We start from the raw sequence: 15454 nt of genomic DNA on the forward strand, positions 1-15454 counted from the left end.
TTAGAAAGGTAGACAACATCTCTTACACTCCCCTATAACCAGAATGACTTGGAGCAGTCTGTCAACACCCTAGTGAAGGTTTTAGAAAAGGTAGACAACATCTCTTACACTCCCCTATAACCAGAATGACTTGGAGCAGTCTGTCAACACCCTAGTGAAGGTTTTAGAAAAGGTAGACAACATCTCTTACACTCCCCTATAACCTGGATGACTTGGAGCAGTCTGTCAACACCCTAGTGAAGGTTTTAGAAAGGAGGTAGACAACATCTCTTACAATCCCCTATAACCAGGATGACTTGGAGCAGTCTGTCAACACCACAGTGAAGGTTTTAGAAAAGGTAGACAACATCTCTTACACTCCCCTATAACCAGGATGACTTGGAGCAGTCTGTCAACACCCTAGTGAAGGTTTTAGAAAGGTGTAGACAACATCTCTTACACTCCCCTATAACCAGAATGACTTGGCGCAGTCTGTCAACACCACAGTGAAGGTTTTAGAAAAGGTAAACAACATCTCTTACACTCCCCTATAACCAGGATGACTTGGAGCAGTCTGTCAACACCACAGTGAAGGTTTTAGAAAAGGTAGACAACATCTCTTACACTCCCCTATAACCAGAATGACTTGGAGCAGTCTGTCAACACCACCACAGTGAAGGTTTTAGAAAAGGTAGACAACATCTCTTACACTCCCCTATAACCAGAATGACTTGGAGCAGTCTGTCAACACCCTAGTGAAGGTTTTAGAAAGGTAGACAACATCTCTTACACTCCCCTATAACCAGAATGACTTGGAGCAGTCTGTCAACACCCTAGTGAAGGTTTTAGAAAAGGTAGACAACATCTCTTACACTCCCCTATAACCAGAATGACTTGGAGCAGTCTGTCAACACCACAGTGAAGTTTTTAGAAAGGTAGACAACATATCTTACACTCCCCTATAACCAGAATGACTTGGAGCAGTCTGTCAACACCCTAGTGAAGGTTTTAGAAAAGGTAGACAACATCTCTTACACTCCCCTATAACCAGAATGACTTGGAGCAGTCTGTCAACACCACCACAGTGAAGGTTTTAGAAAAGGTAGATAACATCTCTTACACTCCCCTATAACCAGAATGACTTGGAGCAGTCTGTCAACACCCTAGTGAAGGTTTTAGAAAAGGTACACAACATCTCTTACACTCCCCTATAACCAGGATTACTTGGAGCAGTCTGTCAACACCACAGTGAAGGTTTTAGAAAAGGTAGACAACATCTCTTACACTCCCCTATAACCAGAATGACTTGGAGCAGTCTGTCAACACCCTAGTGAAGGTTTTAGAAAAGGTAGACAACATCTCTTACACTCCCCTATAACCAGAATGACTTGGAGCAGTCTGTCAACACCCTAGTGAAGGTTTTAGAAAGGAGGTAGACAACATCTCTTACACTCCCCTATAACCAGGATGACTTGGAGCAGTCTGTCAACACCACAGTGAAGGTTTTAGAAAAGGTAGACAACATCTCTTCCACTCCCCTATAACCAGGATGACTTGGAGCAGTCTGTCAACACCCTAGTGAAGGTTTTAGAAAAGGTAGACAACATCTCTTACACTCCCCTATAACCTGGATGACTTGGAGCAGTCTGTCAACACCCTAGTGAAGGTTTTAGAAAGGAGGTAGACAACATCTCTTACACTCCCCTATAACCAGGATGACTTGGAGCAGTCTGGCAACACCACAGTGAAGGTTTTAGAAAAGGTAGACAACATCTCTTACACTCTCCTATAACCAGGATGACTTGGAGCAGTCTGTCAACACCCTAGTGAAGGTTTTAGAAAGGTGAAGACAACATCTCTTACACTCCCCTATAACCAGAATGACTTGGCGCAGTCTGTCAACACCACAGTGAAGGTTTTAGAAAAGGTAGACAACATCTCTTACACTCCCCTATAACCAGGATGACTTGGAGCAGTCTGTCAACACCACAGTGAAGGTTTTAGAAAAGGTAGACAACATCTCTTACACTCCCCTATAACCAGAATGACTTGGAGCAGTCTGTCAACACCACAGTGAAGGTTTTAGAAAAGGTAGACAACATCTCTTACACTCCCCTATAACCGGAATGACTTGGAGCAGTCTGTCAACACCACAGTGAAGGTTTTAGAAAGGTAGACAACATCTCTTACACTCCCCTATAACCAGAATGACTTGGAGCAGTCTGTCAACACCACCACAGTGAAGGTTTTAGAAAAGGTAGACAACATCTCTTACACTCCCCTATAACCAGAATGACTTGGAGCAGTCTGTCAACACCACCACAGTGAAGGTTTTAGAAAAGGTAGACAACATCTCTTACACTCCCCTATAACCAGGATTACTTGGAGCAGTCTGTCAACACCACCACAGTGAAGGTTTTAGAAAAGGTAGATAACATCTCTTACACTCCCCTATAACCAGAATGACTTGGAGCAGTCTGTCAACACCCTAGTGAAGGTTTTAGAAAAGGTAAACAACATCTCTTACACTCCCCTATAACCAGGATTACTTGGAGCAGTCTGTCAACACCACAGTGAAGGTTTTAGAAAAGGTAGACAACATATCTTACACTCCCCTATAACCAGGATTACTTGGAGCAGTCTGTCAACACCACAGTGAAGGTTTTAGAAAAGGTAGACAAAATCTCTTACACTCCCCTATAACCAGGATGACTTGGAGCAGTCTGTCAACACCCTAGTGAAGGTTTTAGAAAAGGTAGACAACATCTCTTACACTCCCCTATAACCAGAATGACTTGGAGCAGTCTGTCAACACCACAGTGAAGGTTTTAGAAAAGGTAGACAACATCTCTTACACTCCCCTATAACCAGCATGACTTGGAGCAGTCTGTCAACACCCTAGTGAAGGTTTTAGAAAAGGTAGACAACATCTCTTACACTCCCCTATAACCAGAATGACTTGGAGCAGTCTGTCAACACCACAGTGAAGGTTTTAGAAAGGTGTAGACTACATCTCTTACACTCCCCTATAACCAGAATGACTTGGAGAAGTCTGTCAACACCACAGTTAAGGTTTTAGAAAAGGTAGACAACATCTCTTACACTCCCCTATAACCAGAATGACTTGGAGCAGTCTGTCAACACTACAGTGAAGGTTTTAGAAAAGGTAGACAACATCTCTTACACTCCCCTATAACCAGAATGACTTGGAGCAGTCTGTCAACACCCTATTGAAGGTTTTAGAAAGGAGGTAGACAACATCTCTTACACTCCCCTATAACCAGGATGACTTGGAGCAGTCTGTCAACACCACAGTGAAGGTTTTAGAAAAGGTAGACAACATCTCTTCCACTCCCCTATAACCAGGATGACTTGGAGCAGTCTGTCAACACCCTAGTGAAGGTTTTAGAAAAGGTAGACAACATCTCTTACACTCCCCTATAACCTGGATGACTTGGAGCAGTCTGTCAACACCCTAGTGAAGGTTTTAGAAAGGAGGTAGACAACATCTCTTACACTCCCCTATAACCAGGATGACTTGGAGCAGTCTGTCAACACCACAGTGAAGGTTTTAGAAAAGGTAGACAACATCTCTTACACTCTCCTATAACCAGGATGACTTGGAGCAGTCTGTCAACACCCTAGTGAAGGTTTTAGAAAGGTGAAGACAACATCTCTTACACTCCCCCTATAACCAGAATGACTTGGCGCAGTCTGTCAACACCACAGTGAAGGTTTTAGAAAAGGTAGACAACATCTCTTACACTCCCCTATAACCAGGTTGACTTGGAGCAGTCTGTCAACACCACAGTGAAGGTTTTAGAAAAGGTAGACAACATCTCTTCCACTCCCCTATAACCAGAATGACTTGGAGCAGTCTGTCAACACCACCACAGTGAAGGTTTTAGAAAAGGTAGACAACATCTCTTACACTCCCCTATAACCAGAATGACTTGGAGCAGTCTGTCAACACCACAGTGAAGGTTTTAGAAAAGGTAGACAACATCTCTTACACTCCCCTATAACCGGAATGACTTGGAGCAGTCTGTCAACACCACAGTGAAGGTTTTAGAAAGGTAGACAACATCTCTTACACTCCCCCTATAACCAGAATGACTTGGAGCAGTCTGTCAACACCACCACAGTGAAGGTTTTAGAAAAGGTAGACAACATCTCTTACACTCCCTATAACCAGAATGACTTGGAGCAGTCTGTCAACACCACCACAGTGAAGGTTTTAGAAAAGGTAGACAACATCTCTTACACTCCCCTATAACCAGGATTACTTGGAGCAGTCTGTCAACACCACCACAGTGAAGGTTTTAGAAAAGGTAGATAACATCTCTTACACTCCCCTATAACCAGAATGACTTGGAGCAGTCTGTCAACACCCTAGTGAAGGTTTTAGAAAAGGTACACAACATCTCTTACACTCCCCTATAACCAGGATTACTTGGAGCAGTCTGTCAACACCACAGTGAAGGTTTTAGAAAAGGTAGACAACATATCTTACACTCCCCTATAACCAGGATTACTTGGAGCAGTCTGTCAACACCACAGTTAAGGTTTTAGAAAAGGTAGACAACATCTCTTACACTCCCCTATAACCAGAATGACTTGGAGCAGTCTGTCAACACCACAGTGAAGGTTTTAGAAAGGTGTAGACAACATCTCTTACACTCCCCTATAACCAGAATGACTTGGAGCAGTCTGTCAACACCACAGTGAAGGTTTTAGAAAAGGTAGACAACATCTCTTACACTCCCCTATAACCAGAATGACTTGGAGCAGTCTGTCAACACCCTAGTGAAGGTTTTAGAAAAGGTAGACAACATCTCTTACACTCCCCTATAACCAGAATGACTTGGAGCAGTCTGTCAACACCACAGTGAATGTTTTAGAAAAGGTAGACAACATCTCTTACACTCCCCTATAACCAGAATGACTTGGAGCAGTCTGTCAACACCACAGTGAAGGTTTTAGAAAGGTGTAGACAACATCTCTTACACTCCCCTATAACCAGAATGACTTGGAGCAGTCTGTCAACACCACCACAGTGAAGGTTTTAGAAAGGTGTAGACAACATCTCTTACACTCCCCTATAACCAGAATGACTTGGAGCAGTCTGTCAACACCACAGTGAAGGTTTTAGAAAAGGTAGACAACATCTCTTACACTCCCCTATAACCAGAATGACTTGGAGCAGTCTGTCAACACCACAGTGAAGGTTTTAGAAAGGTGTAGACAACATCTCTTACACTCCCCCTATAACCAGAATGACTTGGAGCAGTCTGTCAACACCACAGTGAAGGTTTTAGAAAAGGTAGACAACATCTCTTACACTCCCCTATAACCAGAATGACTTGGAGCAGTCTGTCAACACCTTAGTGAAGGTTTTAGAAAAAGGTAGACAACATCTCTTACACTCCCCTATAACCAGAATGACTTGGAGCAGTCTGTCAACACCCTAGTGAAGGTTTTAGAAAAGGTAGACAACATATCTTACACTCCCCTATAACCAGAATGACTTGGAGCAGTCTGTCAACACCACAGTGAATGTTTTAGAAAAGGTAGACAACATCTCTTACACTCCCCTATAACCAGAATGACTTGGAGCAGTCTGTCAACACCACAGTGAAGGTTTTAGAAAGGTGTAGACAACATCTCTTACACTCCCCTATAACCAGGATGACTTGGAGCAGTCTGTCAACACCACCACAGTGAAGGTTTTAGAAAAGGTAGACAACATCTCTTACACTCCCCCTATAACCAGGATGACTTGGAACAGTCTGTCAACACCACAGTGAAGGTATTAGAAAGGTAGACAACATCTCTTCCACTCCCCTATAACCAGAATGACTTGGAGCAGTCTGTCAACACCCTAGTGAAGGTTTTAGAAAGGTGTAGACAACATCTCTTCCACTCCCCTATAACCAGGATGACTTGGAGCAGTCTGTCAACACCACAGTGAAGGTTTTAGAAAAGGTAGACAACATCTCTTACACTCTCCTATAACCAGGATGACTTGGAGCAGTCTGTCAACACCCTAGTGAAGGTTTTAGAAAGGTGTAGACAACATCTCTTACACTCCCCTATAACCAGAATGACTTGGCGCAGTCTGTCAACACCACAGTGAAGGTTTTAGAAAAGGTAGACAACATCTCTTACACTCCCCTATAACCAGGATGACTTGGAGCAGTCTGTCAACACCACAGTGAAGGTTTTAGAAAAGGTAGACAACATCTCTTCCACTCCCCCTATAACCAGAATGACTTGGAGCAGTCTGTCAACACCACCACAGTGAAGGTTTTAGAAAAGATAGACAACATCTCTTACACTCCCCTATAACCAGAATGACTTGGAGCAGTCTGTCAACACCCTAGTGAAGGTTTTAGAAAAGGTAGACAACATCTCTTACACTCCCCTATAACCAGAATGACTTGGAGCAGTCTGTCAACACCACAGTGAAGGTTTTAGAAAAGGTAGACAACATCTCTTACACTCCCCTATAACCAGGATGACTTTGAGCAGTCTGTCAACACCCTAGTGAAGGTTTTAGAAAGGTGTAGACAACATCTCTTACACTCCCCTATAACCAGAATGACTTGGCGCAGTCTGTCAACACCACAGTGAAGGTTTTAGAAAAGGTAGACAACATCTCTTACACTCCCCTATAACCAGGATGACTTGGAGCAGTCTGTCAACACCACAGTGAAGGTTTTAGAAAAGGTAGACAACATCTCTTACACTCCCCTATAACCAGAATGACTTGGAGCAGTCTGTCAACACCACCACAGTGAAGGTTTTAGAAAAGGTAGACAACATCTCTTACACTCCCCTATAACCAGAATGACTTGGAGCAGTCTGTCAACACCCTAGTGAAGGTTTTAGAAAGGTAGACAACATCTCTTACACTCCCCTATAACCAGAAAGACTTGGAGCAGTCTGTCCACACCCTAGTGAAGGTTTTAGAAAAGGTAGACAACATATCTTACACTCCCCTATAACCAGAATGACTTGGAGCAGTCTGTCAACACCACAGTGAAGTTTTTAGAAAGGTAGACAACATATCTTACACTCCCCTATAACCAGAATGACTTGGAGCAGTCTGTCAACACCCTAGTGAAGGTTTTAGAAAAGGTAGACAACATCTCTTACACTCCCCTATAACCAGAATGACTTGGAGCAGTCTGTCAACACCCTAGTGAAGGTTTTAGAAAAGGTAGACAACATCTCTTACACTCCACTATAACCAGAATGACTTGGAGCAGTCTGTCAACACCCTAGTAAAGGTTTTAGAAAGAAGGTAGACAACATCTCTTACACTCCCCTATAACCAGGATGACTTGGAGCAGTCTGTCAACACCACAGTGAAGGTTTTAGAAAAGGTAGACAACATCTCTTCCACTCCCCTATAACCAGGATGACTTGGCGCAGTCTGTCAACACCCTAGTGAAGGTTTTAGAAAAGGTAGACAACATCTCTTACACTCCCCCTATAACCTGGATGACTTGGAGCAGTCTGTCAACACCCTAGTGAAGGTTTTAGAAAGGAGGTAGACAACATCTCTTACACTCCCCTATAACCAGGATGACTTGGAGCAGTCTGTCAACACCACAGTGAAGGTTTTAGAAAAGGTAGACAACATCTCTTACACTCTCCTATAACCAGGATGACTTGGAGCAGTCTGTCAACACCCTAGTGAAGGTTTTAGAAAGGTGTAGACAACATCTCTTACACTCCCCTATAACCAGAATGACTTGCGCAGTCTGTCAACACCACAGTGAAGGTTTTAGAAAAGGTAGACAACATCTCTTACACTCCCCTATAACCAGGATGACTTGGAGCAGTCTGTCAACACCACAGTGAATGTTTTAGAAAAGGTAGACAACATCTCTTCCACTCCCCTATAACCAGAATGACTTGGAGCAGTCTGTCAACACCACCACAGTGAAGGTTTTAGAAAAGGTAGACAACATCTCTTACACTCCCCTATAACCAGAATGACTTTGAGCAGTCTGTCAACACCCTAGTGAAGGTTTTAGAAAAGGTAGACAACATCTCTTACACTCCCCTATAACCAGAATGACTTGGAGCAGTCTGTCAACACCACAGTGAAGGTTTTAGAAAAGGTAGACAACATCTCTTACACTCCCCTATAACCGGAATGACTTGGAGCAGTCTGTCAACACCACAGTGAAGGTTTTAGAAAGGTAGACAACATCTCTTACACTCTCCTATAACCAGAATGACTTGGAGCAGTCTGTCAACACCACCACAGTGAAGGTTTTAGAAAAGGTAGACAACATCTCTTACACTCCCTATAACCAGGATGACTTGGAGCAGTCTGTCAACACCACAGTGAAGGTATTAGAAAGGTAGACAACATCTCTTCCACTCCCCTATAACCAGAATGACTTGGAGCAGTCTGTCAACACCCTAGTGAAGGTTTTAGAAAGGTGTAGACAACATCTCTTCCACTCCCCTATAACCAGGATGACTTGGAGCAGTCTGTCAACACCACAGTGAAGGTTTTAGAAAAGGTAGACAACATCTCTTACACTCTCCTATAACCAGGATGACTTGGAGCAGTCTGTCAACACCCTAGTGAAGGTTTTAGAAAGGTGTAGACAACATCTCTTACACTCCCCTATAACCAGAATGACTTGGCGCAGTCTGTCAACACCACAGTGAAGGTTTTAGAAAAGGTAGACAACATCTCTTACACTCCCCTATAACCAGGATGACTTGGAGCAGTCTGTCAACACCACAGTGAAGGTTTTAGAAAAGGTAGACAACATCTCTTCCACTCCCCTATAACCAGAATGACTTGGAGCAGTCTGTCAACACCACCACAGTGAAGGTTTTAGAAAAGGTAGACAACATCTCTTACACTCCCCTATAACCAGAATGACTTGGAGCAGTCTGTCAACACCCTAGTGAAGGTTTTAGAAAAGGTAGACAACATCTCTTACACTCCCCTATAACCAGAATGACTTGGAGCAGTCTGTCAACACCACAGTGAAGGTTTTAGAAAAGGTAGACAACATCTCTTACACTCCCCTATAACCAGGATGACTTGGAGCAGTCTGTCAACACCCTAGTGAAGGTTTTAGAAAGGTGTAGACAACATATCTTACACTCCCCTATAACCAGAATGACTTGGAGCAGTCTGTCAACACCACAGTGAATGTTTTAGAAAAGGTAGACAACATCTCTTACACTCCCCTATAACCAGAATGACTTGGAGCAGTCTGTCAACACCACAGTGAAGGTTTTAGAAAGGTGTAGACAACATCTCTTACACTCCCCTATAACCAGAATGACTTGGAGCAGTCTGTCAACACCACCACAGTGAATGTTTTAGAAAAGGTAGACAACATCTCTTACACTCCCCTATAACCAGAATGACTTGGAGCAGTCTGTCAACACCCTAGTGAAGGTTTTAGAAAAAGGTAGACAACATCTCTTACACTCCCCTATAACCAGAATGACTTGGAGCAGTCTGTCAACACCACAGTGAAGGTTTTAGAAAAGGTAGACAACATCTCTTACACTCCCCTATAACCAGGATGACTTTGAGCAGTCTGTCAACACCCTAGTGAAGGTTTTAGAAAGGTGTAGACAACATCTCTTACACTCCCCTATAACCAGAATGACTTGGCGCAGTCTGTCAACACCACAGTGAAGGTTTTAGAAAAGGTAGACAACATCTCTTACACTCCCCTATAACCAGGATGACTTGGAGCAGTCTGTCAACACCACAGTGAAGGTTTTAGAAAAGGTAGACAACATCTCTTACACTCCCCTATAACCAGAATGACTTGGAGCAGTCTGTCAACACCACCACAGTGAAGGTTTTAGAAAAGGTAGACAACATCTCTTACACTCCCCTATAACCAGAATGACTTGGAGCAGTCTGTCAACACCCTAGTGAAGGTTTTAGAAAGGTAGACAACATCTCTTACACTCCCCTATAACCAGAATGACTTGGAGCAGTCTGTCCACACCCTAGTGAAGGTTTTAGAAAAGGTAGACAACATATCTTACACTCCCCTATAACCAGAATGACTTGGAGCAGTCTGTCAACACCACAGTGAAGTTTTTAGAAAGGTAGACAACATATCTTACACTCCCCTATAACCAGAATGACTTGGAGCAGTCTGTCAACACCCTAGTGAAGGTTTTAGAAAAGGTAGACAACATCTCTTACACTCCCCTATAACCAGAATGACTTGGAGCAGTCTGTCAACACCCTAGTGAAGGTTTTAGAAAAGGTAGACAACATCTCTTACACTCCCCTATAACCAGAATGACTTGGAGCAGTCTGTCAACACCCTAGTAAAGGTTTTAGAAAGAAGGTAGACAACATCTCTTACACTCCCCTATAACCAGGATGACTTGGAGCAGTCTGTCAACACCACAGTGAAGGTTTTAGAAAAGGTAGACAACATCTCTTCCACTCCCCTATAACCAGGATGACTTGGCGCAGTCTGTCAACACCCTAGTGAAGGTTTTAGAAAAGGTAGACAACATCTCTTACACTCCCCTATAACCTGGATGACTTGGAGCAGTCTGTCAACACCCTAGTGAAGGTTTTAGAAAGGAGGTAGACAACATCTCTTACACTCCCCTATAACCAGGATGACTTGGAGCAGTCTGTCAACACCACAGTGAAGGTTTTAGAAAAGGTAGACAACATCTCTTACACTCTCCTATAACCAGGATGACTTGGAGCAGTCTGTCAACACCCTAGTGAAGGTTTTAGAAAGGTGTAGACAACATCTCTTACACTCCCCTATAACCAGAATGACTTGCGCAGTCTGTCAACACCACAGTGAAGGTTTTAGAAAAGGTAGACAACATCTCTTACACTCCCCTATAACCAGGATGACTTGGAGCAGTCTGTCAACACCACAGTGAATGTTTTAGAAAAGGTAGACAACATCTCTTCCACTCCCCCTATAACCAGAATGACTTGGAGCAGTCTGTCAACACCACCACAGTGAAGGTTTTAGAAAAGGTAGACAACATCTCTTACACTCCCCTATAACCAGAATGACTTTGAGCAGTCTGTCAACACCCTAGTGAAGGTTTTAGAAAAGGTAGACAACATCTCTTACACTCCCCTATAACCAGAATGACTTGGAGCAGTCTGTCAACACCACAGTGAAGGTTTTAGAAAAGGTAGACAACATCTCTTACACTCCCCTATAACCGGAATGACTTGGAGCAGTCTGTCAACACCACAGTGAAGGTTTTAGAAAGGTAGACAACATCTCTTACACTCTCCTATAACCAGAATGACTTGGAGCAGTCTGTCAACACCACCACAGTGAAGGTTTTAGAAAAGGTAGACAACATCTCTTACACTCCCCTATAACCAGGATGACTTGGAGCAGTCTGTCAACACCACAGTGAAGGTATTAGAAAGGTAGACAACATCTCTTCCACTCCCCTATAACCAGAATGACTTGGAGCAGTCTGTCAACACCCTAGTGAAGGTTTTAGAAAGGTGTAGACAACATCTCTTCCACTCCCCTATAACCAGGATGACTTGGAGCAGTCTGTCAACACCACAGTGAAGGTTTTAGAAAAGGTAGACAACATCTCTTACACTCTCCTATAACCAGGATGACTTGGAGCAGTCTGTCAACACCCTAGTGAAGGTTTTAGAAAGGTGTAGACAACATCTCTTACACTCCCCTATAACCAGAATGACTTGGCGCAGTCTGTCAACACCACAGTGAAGGTTTTAGAAAAGGTAGACAACATCTCTTACACTCCCCTATAACCAGGATGACTTGGAGCAGTCTGTCAACACCACAGTGAAGGTTTTAGAAAAGGTAGACAACATCTCTTCCACTCCCCTATAACCAGAATGACTTGGAGCAGTCTGTCAACACCACCACAGTGAAGGTTTTAGAAAAGGTAGACAACATCTCTTACACTCCCCTATAACCAGAATGACTTGGAGCAGTCTGTCAACACCCTAGTGAAGGTTTTAGAAAAGGTAGACAACATCTCTTACACTCCCCTATAACCAGAATGACTTGGAGCAGTCTGTCAACACCACAGTGAAGGTTTTAGAAAAGGTAGACAACATCTCTTACACTCCCCTATAACCAGGATGACTTGGAGCAGTCTGTCAACACCCTAGTGAAGGTTTTAGAAAGGTGTAGACAACATCTCTTACACTCCCCTATATCCAGAATGACTTGGCGCAGTCTGTCAACACCACAGTGAAGGTTTTAGAAAAGGTAGACAACATCTCTTACACTCCCCTATAACCAGGATGACTTGGAGCAGTCTGTCAACACCACAGTGAAGGTTTTAGAAAAGGTAGACAACATCTCTTACACTCCCCTATAACCAGAATGACTTGGAGCAGTCTGTCAACACCACCACAGTGAAGGTTTTAGAAAAGGTAGACAACATCTCTTACACTCCCCTATAACCAGAATGACTTGGAGCAGTCTGTCAACACCCTAGTGAAGGTTTTAGAAAGGTAGACAACATCTCTTACACTCCCCTATAACCAGAATGACTTGGAGCAGTCTGTCAACACCACAGTGAAGTTTTTAGAAAGGTAGACAACATATCTTACACTCCCCTATAACCAGAATGACTTGGAGCAGTCTGTCAACACCCTAGTGAAGGTTTTAGAAAAGGTAGACAACATCTCTTACACTCCCCTATAACCAGAATGACTTGGAGCAGTCTGTCAACACCCTAGTGAAGGTTTTAGAAAAGGTAGACAACATCTCTTACACTCCCCTATAACCAGAATGACTTGGAGCAGTCTGTCAACACCCTAGTAAAGGTTTTAGAAAGAAGGTGGACAACATCTCTTACATTCCCCTATAACCAGGATGACTTGGAGCAGTCTGTCAACACCACAGTGAAGGTTTTAGAAAAGGTAGACAACATCTCTTCCACTCCCCTATAACCAGGATGACTTGGAGCAGTCTGTCAACACCCTAGTGAAGGTTTTAGAAAAGGTAGACAACATCTCTTACACTCCCCTATAACCTGGATGACTTGGAGCAGTCTGTCAACACCCTAGTGAAGGTTTTAGAAAGGAGGTAGACAACATCTCTTACACTCCCCTATAACCAGGATGACTTGGAGCAGTCTGTCAACACCACAGTGAAGGTTTTAGAAAAGGTAGACAACATCTCTTACACTCCCCTATAACCAGGATGACTTGGAGCAGTCTGTCAACACCACAGTGAAGGTTTTAGAAAAGGTAGACAACATCTCTTCCACTCCCCTATAACCAGAATGACTTGGAGCAGTCTGTCAACACCACCACAGTGAAGGTTTTAGAAAAGGTAGACAACATCTCTTACACTCCCCTATAACCAGAATGACTTGGAGCAGTCTGTCAACACCCTAGTGAAGGTTTTAGAAAAGGTAGACAACATCTCTTACACTCCCCTATAACCAGAATGACTTGGAGCAGTCTGTCAACACCACAGTGAAGGTTTTAGAAAAGGTAGACAACATCTCTTACACTCCCCTATAACCGGAATGACTTGGAGCAGTCTGTCAACACCACAGTGAAGATTTTAGAAAGGTAGACAACATCTCTTACACTCTCCTATAACCGGAATGCCTTGGAGCAGTCTGTCAACACCACCACAGTGAAGGTTTTAGAAAAGGTAGACAACATCTCTTACACTCCCCTATAACCAGAATGACTTGGAGCAGTCTGTCAACACCACCACAGTGAAGGTTTTAGAAAAGGTAGACAACATCTCTTACACTCCCCTATAACCAGGATTACTTGGAGCAGTCTGTCAACACCACCACAGTGAAGGTTTTAGAAAAGGTAGATAACATCTCTTACACTCCCCTATAACCAGAATGACTTGGAGCAGTCTGTCAACACCCTAGTGAAGGTTTTAGAAAAGGTACACAACATCTCTTACACTCCCCTATAACCAGGATTACTTGGAGCAGTCTGTCAACACCACAGTGAAGGTTTTAGAAAAGGTAGACAACATCTCTTACACTCCCCTATAACCAGGATGACTTGGAGCAGTCTGTCAACACCACAGTGAAGGTTTTAGAAAAGGTAGACAAAATCTCTTACACTCCCCTATAATCAGGATGACTTGGAGCAGTCTGTCAACACCCTAGTGAAGGTTTTAGAAAAGGTAGACAACATCTCTTACACTCCCCTATAACCAGAATGACTTGGAGCAGTCTGTCAACACCACAGTGAAGGTTTTAGAAAAGGTAGACAACATCTCTTACACTCCCCTATAATCAGCATGACTTGGAACAGTCTGTCAACACCCTAGTGAAGGTTTTAGAAAAGGTAGACAACATCTCTTACACTCCCCTATAACCAGAATGACTTGGAGCAGTCTGTCAACACCACAGTGAAGGTTTTAGAAAGGTGTAGACAACATCTCTTACACTCCCCTATAACCAGAATGACTTGGAGCAGTCTGTCAACACCACAGTGAAGGTTTTAGAAAAGGTAGACAACATCTCTTACACTCCCCTATAACCAGAATGACTTGGAGCAGTCTGTCAACACCACAGTGAAGGTTTTAGAAAGGTGTAGACAACATCTCTTACACTCCCCTATAACCAGAATGACTTGGAGCAGTCTGTCAACACCACAGTGAAGGTTTTAGAAAAGGTAGACAACATCTCTTACACTCCCCTATAACCAGAATGACTTGGAGCAGTCTGTCAACACCCTAGTGAAGGTTTTAGAAAAGGTAGACAACATCTCTTACACTCCCCTATAACCAGAATGACTTGGAGCAGTCTGTCAACACCCTAGTGAAGGTTTTAGAAAAGGTAGACAACATCTCTTACACTCCCCTATAACCAGAATGACTTGGAGCAGTCTGTCAACACCACAGTGAATGTTTTAGAAAAGGTAGACAACATCTCTTACACTCCCCCTATAACCAGAATGACTTGGAGCAGTCTGTCAACACCACAGTGAAGGTTTTAGAAAGGTGTAGACAACATCTCTTACACTCCCCTATAACCAGAATGACTTGGAGCAGTCTGTCAACACCACCACAGTGAAGGTTTTAGAAAGGTGTAGACAACATCTCCTACACTCCCCTATAACCAGAATGACTTGGAGCAGTCTGTCAACACCACAGTGAAGGTTTTAGAAAAGGTAGACAACATCTCTTACACTCCCCTATAACCAGAATGACTTGGAGCAGTCTGTCAACACCACAGTGAAGGTTTTAGAAAGGTGTAGACAACATCTCTTACACTCCCCTATAACCAGAATGACTTGGCGCAGTCTGTCAACACCACAGTGAAGGTTTTAGAAAAGGTAGACAACATCTCTTACACTCCCCTATAACCAGGATGACTTGGAGCAGTCTGTCAACACCACAGTGAAGGTTTTAGAAAAGGTAGACAACATCTCTTCCACTCCCCTATAACCAGAATGACTTGGAGCAGTCTGTCAACACCACCACAGTGAAGG

The 15454-nt window shown here is 43.3% G+C and overlaps 1 pseudogene; it reads right to left on the reverse strand.

Annotated features, from left to right (window-relative positions):
• LOC121562700 overlaps positions 1–15454 on the reverse strand; it is a 48225-nt pseudogene that overhangs the window by 24769 nt on the left and 8002 nt on the right.

This window comes from Coregonus clupeaformis, unplaced genomic scaffold (genome assembly GCF_020615455.1).
Source record: "Coregonus clupeaformis isolate EN_2021a unplaced genomic scaffold, ASM2061545v1 scaf1559, whole genome shotgun sequence".
In the NCBI taxonomy this organism is placed as follows: domain Eukaryota; kingdom Metazoa; phylum Chordata; class Actinopteri; order Salmoniformes; family Salmonidae; genus Coregonus; species Coregonus clupeaformis.